This window comes from Psammomys obesus, unplaced genomic scaffold (assembly GCF_907164565.1).
Source record: "Psammomys obesus unplaced genomic scaffold, mPsaObe1.curated_primary_1811, whole genome shotgun sequence".
Lineage (NCBI taxonomy): Eukaryota > Metazoa > Chordata > Mammalia > Rodentia > Muridae > Psammomys > Psammomys obesus.
This window is the reverse complement of record NW_026585698.1, coordinates 5,512,068-5,519,818: the sequence shown is the minus strand read 5'-3', so window position 1 is coordinate 5,519,818 and position 7,751 is coordinate 5,512,068. Positions and strand designations below refer to the sequence as shown.

The window sequence follows — 7,751 nt, the reverse complement described above, 5'->3', positions numbered from 1 at the left end:
GATAGATAGATAGATAGATAGATAGATAGATAGATAGATAGATAGATGGAAATTTCAGAAGGTAGATGCTTTGTTGCTCAAAATGTCGTTAATGCTACTTTGGCTGATTAATATCACAGCACATTAAGGTCAATATTATATTCACTGAACTTCAATGGTCACTCCTCTCCCCAAAGTAGGCAGAAAGAGTGATATGCATTGTAGACATATATATGTCTGTATATGTATTTAATTTATAATGTGAATCATCAAAGTAACCTCCCAGTGCACTATTTCATTAGGAAAGAAGACAAAAATACTTAGATAAAATTTCAAAAAATATCCAGTATTGTTCCTGGAATTCAATGAATAATGGTATCCTAGGAAAAATAAAATGTGGATATTTTATAGAGTTCCCTGCTCAGAATGGCAAGGGGCTATGATGGTGAATAGTGAAGAAGAAGAGAATTGCAGGACATTTCCAAAAATTGGAGGAAACTCATTTGTGCAGGACTCCGTTGCTGAGTTAGTTAGGGTTTTCTTGACTCAGGAGAGGGAAATGAAAACATTCTAGAAGAAATAACACTACCTAAGATTTTGCCTAATTTTAAGTCAGTCAAGATGCCACAAGGACCCTGAGACAGAGATATTCCTGCAGTGCTAAAGGCCTGTGCATCTATGTGAAATGAATGTTGCTGGACTTTGTAAAAAATTCTGACAAGCTGAGCTCATTTTCTCTTCATGCATACATTATCTTTACCCACCAGCACTGGCTTCTCACACAAACGTCAGCATAATCCACCCAAGGGAAATGGCTATTGTCATAAATAAGGTATCTATTTTTCTGGATAGCATGTAATTAGACTTCAATAGATAGTGACACTTGTTTCTTGGAAATAAATCATTAACAAGAATAATTGCATTAGTCGGAGAAGCACAGGGTAATGATATGGGAGCCATATAACTCTCAAAAGTCTCAGTAACGTTTCTCCCCTTGAACACTTCCTTGTGTGTTCGATCTCTGTTAGCTTTGGTGACTCTTTGTTAGTATCTTGTGGTGACTTAGAAATAAAGCCTTGTAAACACTTGTTGTCCTTTCCACTCTGCACTCAGAACAGAGCCGAAGGGAATACTTATAGTACCTTTATCTTTCGCCTTCAATTGCTTTAGCTGGGAATTATACTGGAGTTTGAAGCCTGGCCCGAAAGATTGGTTCACATGACCTTGCCGAGTCATAGAGGTAAGAAAATAAAGCCAGCACAGGAAATATTTAGGAAGAATTACTACCTCTGTAAGCAGCCTCTAAGATGGGGCTGGAGAGATGGCTCAGCAGTTAAGAAAGTTGCTGCAGTTGTACAGGATATGGATTCAGATACCAGGACTCACATGATGGCTTACAACCATCTGTAACTCCAGTCCCAAGGGTCCTGATGTCTTCCTGTCCTCTCCCTGTGCACCAGGTATATATGTGTGCACATATATACATGTAAAAAACATTTCCACAACTAAAAATGGAGCATTATTTTATAAAACATTTAAAACAATTTTATGTAACTGTGGAAGGTTACTTGTTGTATGGATACTAAAGCTTAACAAGCTAACGTAAGTACCTGAATCTAATAAAGGACTCCAAGTAAAGGTGTAGCTCAATATTAAAACATTAGCCTGTTCAAGGACCAGTGTTCCATTTCCAGCACTATAGCTAGATAATGACATAGCTAGGTAGATACAAAAGATTAGTTCATGCATACAAGAAAGATGAATTTATAAAATGAAAATATTAACCTTGAATGTGATAAAGGTATCACCGCAATGTATCAGAGAAAATAATTTTGTTTTCATTTAATAATATTGGATGAATTTAATTTTTTTAATTTGTTTTTTATTCACTTTACATCCTGGTTGCAGCCCCATTCATCTGTCCCTCTCAGTCCCACTCTCCCTCCCCACCATCCTCTATTCCTCAGAAAAGGGGAGCTCCTTTGCCCATCCACTATCACATCACGACAGAGCATGTCCTCTTCCCTTGTACATGGCAAGTCAGTCCAACCAGGGGAAAATGATCAAAAAGCTGGCAAGTGAGTCAGTGTCAGATGCAGCCCCCTGCTAAACAAAATAATGATACCTCCTGTTTTATTTAATGTACCTCGCACTTTCAGGCATTTTTGATATCTAATTGCTTGAATAACAAACAGACCACTTAAAAGAAAACGTAGAAGTCTTGTTGGAAAAAGTTGGAGTAGGCAAAATTATCCTAAAGAAACCAACAATTCCAATTATCTAAGAGATCTTAGTTGAGCAAAGAAGACTGTATTAAAATTAATAATTTATATTATTTTAAGAGAATTCATGGAGTGAAAAGGAAAATTACAGTCTGGGGGACCATTTGTTGTAATAAACAGACCTACAATGAAACCATATATACTTTGCATTAAAGAGAGAAAGGCAGATTACTTGATCTGGAAACAGAAAGCTTAGAACATTACCTTCTTGAAGGAAGGTAACTGAGTAGCCAAAAAACTATTTATTAGTTATTAAAGACATACAAAACTAAGATCACAGTGTGACACTGTCATATACACAACAGAATGTAATGAAAAAGACATCCCCAACTCAGCCTCAGTGCAGAGAGAGCATTTGAACACTCCCACTTGGTTGCTGGAAATGTGAACTGATAAAAGTCATACCTTTTAAAGCAGAACACACCCAGAAATACTGAATTAGGAAAATATTCTTTGACAGGATAAATATGCATATATATATATTCATGAAATATAGTTACAATAATGTTTAATGCAATGCTTTTCATAAAAGGTAGAGACTGAAGCAGACCAAATGCCCATCATACAGGATAAAGCAAGAAGCAGCCAGATTTTGAGAGAGAACAGATAGTAAACTATTTAGGTTCTATAGGCCATGTGGTCTCTGCCACAAATACCTTGTTATGACTTTGGAGTGTAAAACCAAATCTAGAAAATCTATAACTAAGCTTGCATAGCTGTATTTCAACAGTTTGATTGAAAACCCAGGTGGTTTATTGGATTTGGTCAATAAGTTCTATCCATTCCAATTGCATAGATTAAATACATACTACATAGTTAAACAGTGGATATTAAAAATCAAAGACCATAAAAACACTATAACTATATAATCAACATAGATGAATCTCATGTATTTTTATGTAGAACATTAATTTTATTTTAGTTTACTTTTTGTTATTTATTACGGTTCATTCAGTTTTAATCCCTGCTGTAACTCCTCTCTCTCATCTCCTCCTAGTTCCATCCACACTTCTTCTTCTCCACCTATGCCCTTTCACTAGTCCCCTGATAGGGGAGGTCCTCCTCCCCTTCTATCTGACCCTAGCTCATCAGTTCTCATCAACTCTGGCTGCACTGTCTTCCTCTGTGGCCTGGCAAGGCTGCAACCCCTCTCCCCTGGAGGTGATCAAAGATCCAGCCACTGAGTCCATGTCAGAAACAGCCTCTGCACCCTTGCAAGGGACCCACTTGGAAATTGAGCAGCCTATGGGCTTCCTCTGAGCAGAGGTCTAGGTCCTCTCCATGCATGGTCCTTTGTTAGAGTGTCAATTTCTGCAGCCCCCTCCCACAGGCCCAGGTATTTTGGTTCTGTTGTTCTCCTTGTGGAGTATCTGTCCCCTCCATGTCTTTCTATCTCCCTCCTCTTCCATAGGTTTCCTGCACTCTCCCCAAAGTTTGGCTATGACTCTCAGCATCTCCTTGATACCCTGATGGGTAGAGTCTTTCAGAGGTCCTCTGTGGAAGGCTCCTGCCCTGTTCCCTGTCTTCTTCTACTTCCAATGCCTATCCTGTTTGCCCTTCTGAATGAGATTTCAGCCTCTTCCCTAGGGTTCTCCTTGTTTAGCTTCTTTAGGACTATAAATTTTAATGTTTATCCTATATTATGTGGCTAATATCAACTCATAAGTGAGTATATTCCATATGGGTCTTTTTGCTTCTAGGTTACCCCACTCAGGATGCTCTTTTCTAGTTTCTTCCATTTGCCTACAGATTTCATGATTTCCTTGTTTTGAATTGCTGAGTGCTATTTCATTGTGTAAGTGTCCTACACTTTCTGTAACCATTCCTCAATTGAGGGACATCTGGGTTGTTTCCAGATTATAGCTATTAAAAATAAAGCTGCTATGAGCATAGTTGAACACATGTCTTTATGAAATGGTGGGACATCTTTTGGGTATATGCCTAGGAGTATTATAGAAGAAACAAGACATGTGAATATTCAAATTGTGTGATTTCATGTATTAAGTGGCCATGTATAGAACTTCAAATCAGAAGGATGGTTTCCCCTGGTGTGTATGCGTGTGTGTGCATGTGTGTATTTGTGTGTATGATATTTGTGGGTAGAGTAGCTATAGTCTACGTAGAAAATCTTAACAGAGAGTTCAGAATGAGTAAGTGTTCTGAATAGCTAATGCTATTCTCTTTCTAACTAGCTTCTGGCTAGAAATATATTTTTACCTTGTGAAAATCCATCAAGCGATTCATGAAGTATTTCTGATCAGTACATATGGCTTTGTTCCATGGGGAAGGATGGTCTTAAGAAAATGGATGGTTCATAGCCTTTAATCGAGTAGCAGCAGGCGTTCAGGTTTCTCAAATGCTAATTTAAATTTATTTCATTATGGTAGAAAAATGAAAGAAGATTAAATTACCTTTAAAATAAAACCATAAAACCAAACCCTGTCAAAAGTTTTCAAGCCACATTCAATCATAAGTGAATGTAGAAAATTTAAAGCATGATTTTTTTAAATAATAGATTGGGAGACATATCGTGATAATATTAAATTAATAAAAGGTCTGTATTCTAATTAGAGTAATAACTAACAGGAACTTGAAGGTTCTGGCATTCATTAAATTAAAATATAAATTATTATAGGCCCTAGGTGATGAACTAGGCTCTTGTGCCATGTCTGGCTTGTCTGGTCCACTACCCTGACCTGGCCCCTCCCAGCTTTGCTCTTTCTGTTCCTGATTGGCCCCAGTTCCATCTTCACCATCTCCTTCCATCTTCTCATGAACTGCTGCAAGCGTCTCTGTGAGGAGATCCACAAATCACTGTTAATGATGGGTGCGTAGCTCACTCCCCAGTCAGGGATCAATGGGGACGTGCACCTAACTCGAGATCACAGATTTGCCAGACATACTTTGTGCATCAAGGGAGATGCAACTAAGAGGAATTTAGCCTTTACTGTGTTACAGCGTGATCTGCGGAGGTGTGTTTTGGGAGCAAGGAGATTAGGTGGATACTTGAACAACTTGTGGTTCTACACATGAAGTATAGACCGGAGGGTAAAAGTTACGAAGAGATTGCCGAAGTTGAGCAATCCAAACCATTGGAGGTGGAGTTATGACGCCCAGAGGACCTTTGAGAAACATCCGTTAATGGTTTGGTGTACGTGAAGAAGTGGGGAGAGGAGATGTGTGACAGCAGTGATTAAAGGAACTCTCAAGTCCTGTACTTCAGCATCTTATCCATGTTCAGTCATGTTGGACTAGCCACCTGGCTGGTCTTCTACCCGTGTTGCTTCAAGGCCAATAATTCGATGGAATAATGGGGCTCAGTCTTCTGTCTCCTTGTACCTCAGCCTGCAGAGCATCACTGCGATATGCCTGGCTTAGCTCAAGACTGTCCTACCGGTGGTGATATCAAAACAATGGAGTGTGTTTTTTTTTGGTTTTTTTTTTGTTTGTTTGTTTGTTTTTTGCCAGAACTGATGTCTTTTGGTATGGGAGAACACAGGGCAGCATATATACCCAAGAAGTCAACAAGGTCCATAGGATTTGGACCAGTTTTGCAACAAGATTATTAAATTCACCTATGAAGTTAAAGAATAAAAATAAAATAGAGGTTACCTAGATAAAGCCAATGTCATCATTCATTCTAGATTTCCTCACTTGTTCTGTTTGAGCTGATTTCGTTCTTTCTCCCACTTGGTCATTCTCTTTGTTTTTCACTATAATCCTTCTTCCAAGATTTGTATGACCCTGGTCAGCTTGTCTCATACCAGTTGTTCTCTTCTGGTTTCCTTTTGAAAACATTCTGTTCTACCTCTTGGTGATTAGATGAAATGCATGCAGAGCTGCTGTCTGTATCCTTCATGATTTTATGGCTCTTAAGAGTGTTATGGATGGGAAACATAAAAAAGTGTTCACTGTACTATAAAGAATCTCTTTTAAAATTCTTTTTAAAAATTTATTGTTTTATTAATTACAGTCTATTTACTTTGTATCCCACCTGTAACCCCCTTCCCTTGCCCCCTCCCAATTTCACCCTCTTTCCCTCTTCTCCTCTCATGCCCCTCCCTCAGTCTACTGATAGAGGAGGTCCTCTTCCCCTTCCATCTGATCCTAGTCTATCAGTTCTCATCAGGACTGGCTACACTGTCTTCCTCTGTGGCCTGGTAAGGCTGCCCCCCACCCCCCTCAGGGAGAGGTGATCAAAGAGAAGGCCACTGAGTTCAAGTCAGAGACAGTCCCTGTTCCCATTATTAAGGTACCCACTTCGACAATGAGCTGCCATGGGCTACATCTGTGCAGGAGTTCTATGTTATATTCTAGTCCTTCATTGGAGTATCAGTCTTAGAAAAGACCCCTGTGTCCAGAATTTTGTCTTTCCTAGTGGAGTTCCTGTCCCCTCCAGATCTTTCTATCTCTCCCTTCTGTCAAAGATTCCCTGCACTCTGCCCAAAGTTTGTCTATGACTGTTAGCCTCTGTTTTGATATCTTGTAAGGTAGTGTGTTTCAGAGTCCTTCTGTGGTAGGCTCCTGTTCTGTTCCCTGTTTTCTCCCTCTTCTGATGTCCATCCGTTTGACTTTCTGAATCAGGTTTGAGCATCTTACCCAGGGTCCTCCTTCTTGCTTAGCTTCTTTAGGTGTACAGATTTTAGTATGATTATCCTATATTATATGTCTAATATCCATTAACAAGTGAGTACATACCATTTGTGTCTTTCTGCTTCTGGGATACCTCACTCAGGATAATCTTTTCTAGTTCCCACCATTTGCCTGCAAATTTCATGATTTGCTTGTTTTTAATTGCTGAGTAGTATTCCATTGTGTGAATGTACCCATGACAATGGCTAAGATAAAAAACTCAAATGACAACACATGGTGGACAGGATGTGGAGAAAGGAGAACTGTCCTCCATTGCTGGTGGGAATGTCAACTGGCAGAACCACTTTGGAAATCAATCTGGCACTTTCCCAGACAACTAGGAATAGCGCTTCCACAAGATCCAGCTATACCACTCCTAGGCATATATCCAAAAGATGCTCAAGTACACAAAAAGGACATTTTCTCAATCATGTTTGTAGCAGATTTATTTGTAATAGCCAGAAGCTGGAAACAACCCAGATGTCCCTTAGTTGAGGAATGGATACAGAAATTGTGGTACATTTACACAATGGAATACTATTCAGTAATTAGAAATTCTTATTTTATACAATTAAAACATTTATGCTCAATGAAGCATGAAATTCTGAGTTTTTCTATCATTTAATAAAGTTGTGAAGAAAATGTTATAAATGGAATGATTTAGAGCATGAACAAATTTGTGGAATTAGAATTGACTCCTAACATAAATTTTACTAAAAAAAAAAAAATTAGCTAAGATTTGGTGGTGGTGAGCTAAGATGACTGAGGGGGTAAGGTTGATTGCCACGCAGACACATACAGCCAGGAGGAGAGAAGTGACTTTCAAAGTGTTGTCCTTTCATCTCCATACGAATGCTG

General features: G+C 38.9%; 1 pseudogene; it reads left to right on the top strand.

Moving 5' to 3' along the window:
* The first annotated feature begins 4,926 nt into the window (after positions 1–4,926).
* Positions 4,927–5,572, top strand: LOC129670373 (transmembrane emp24 domain-containing protein 10-like; annotated as a pseudogene).
* The last annotated feature ends 2,179 nt before the right edge of the window (positions 5,573–7,751 follow it).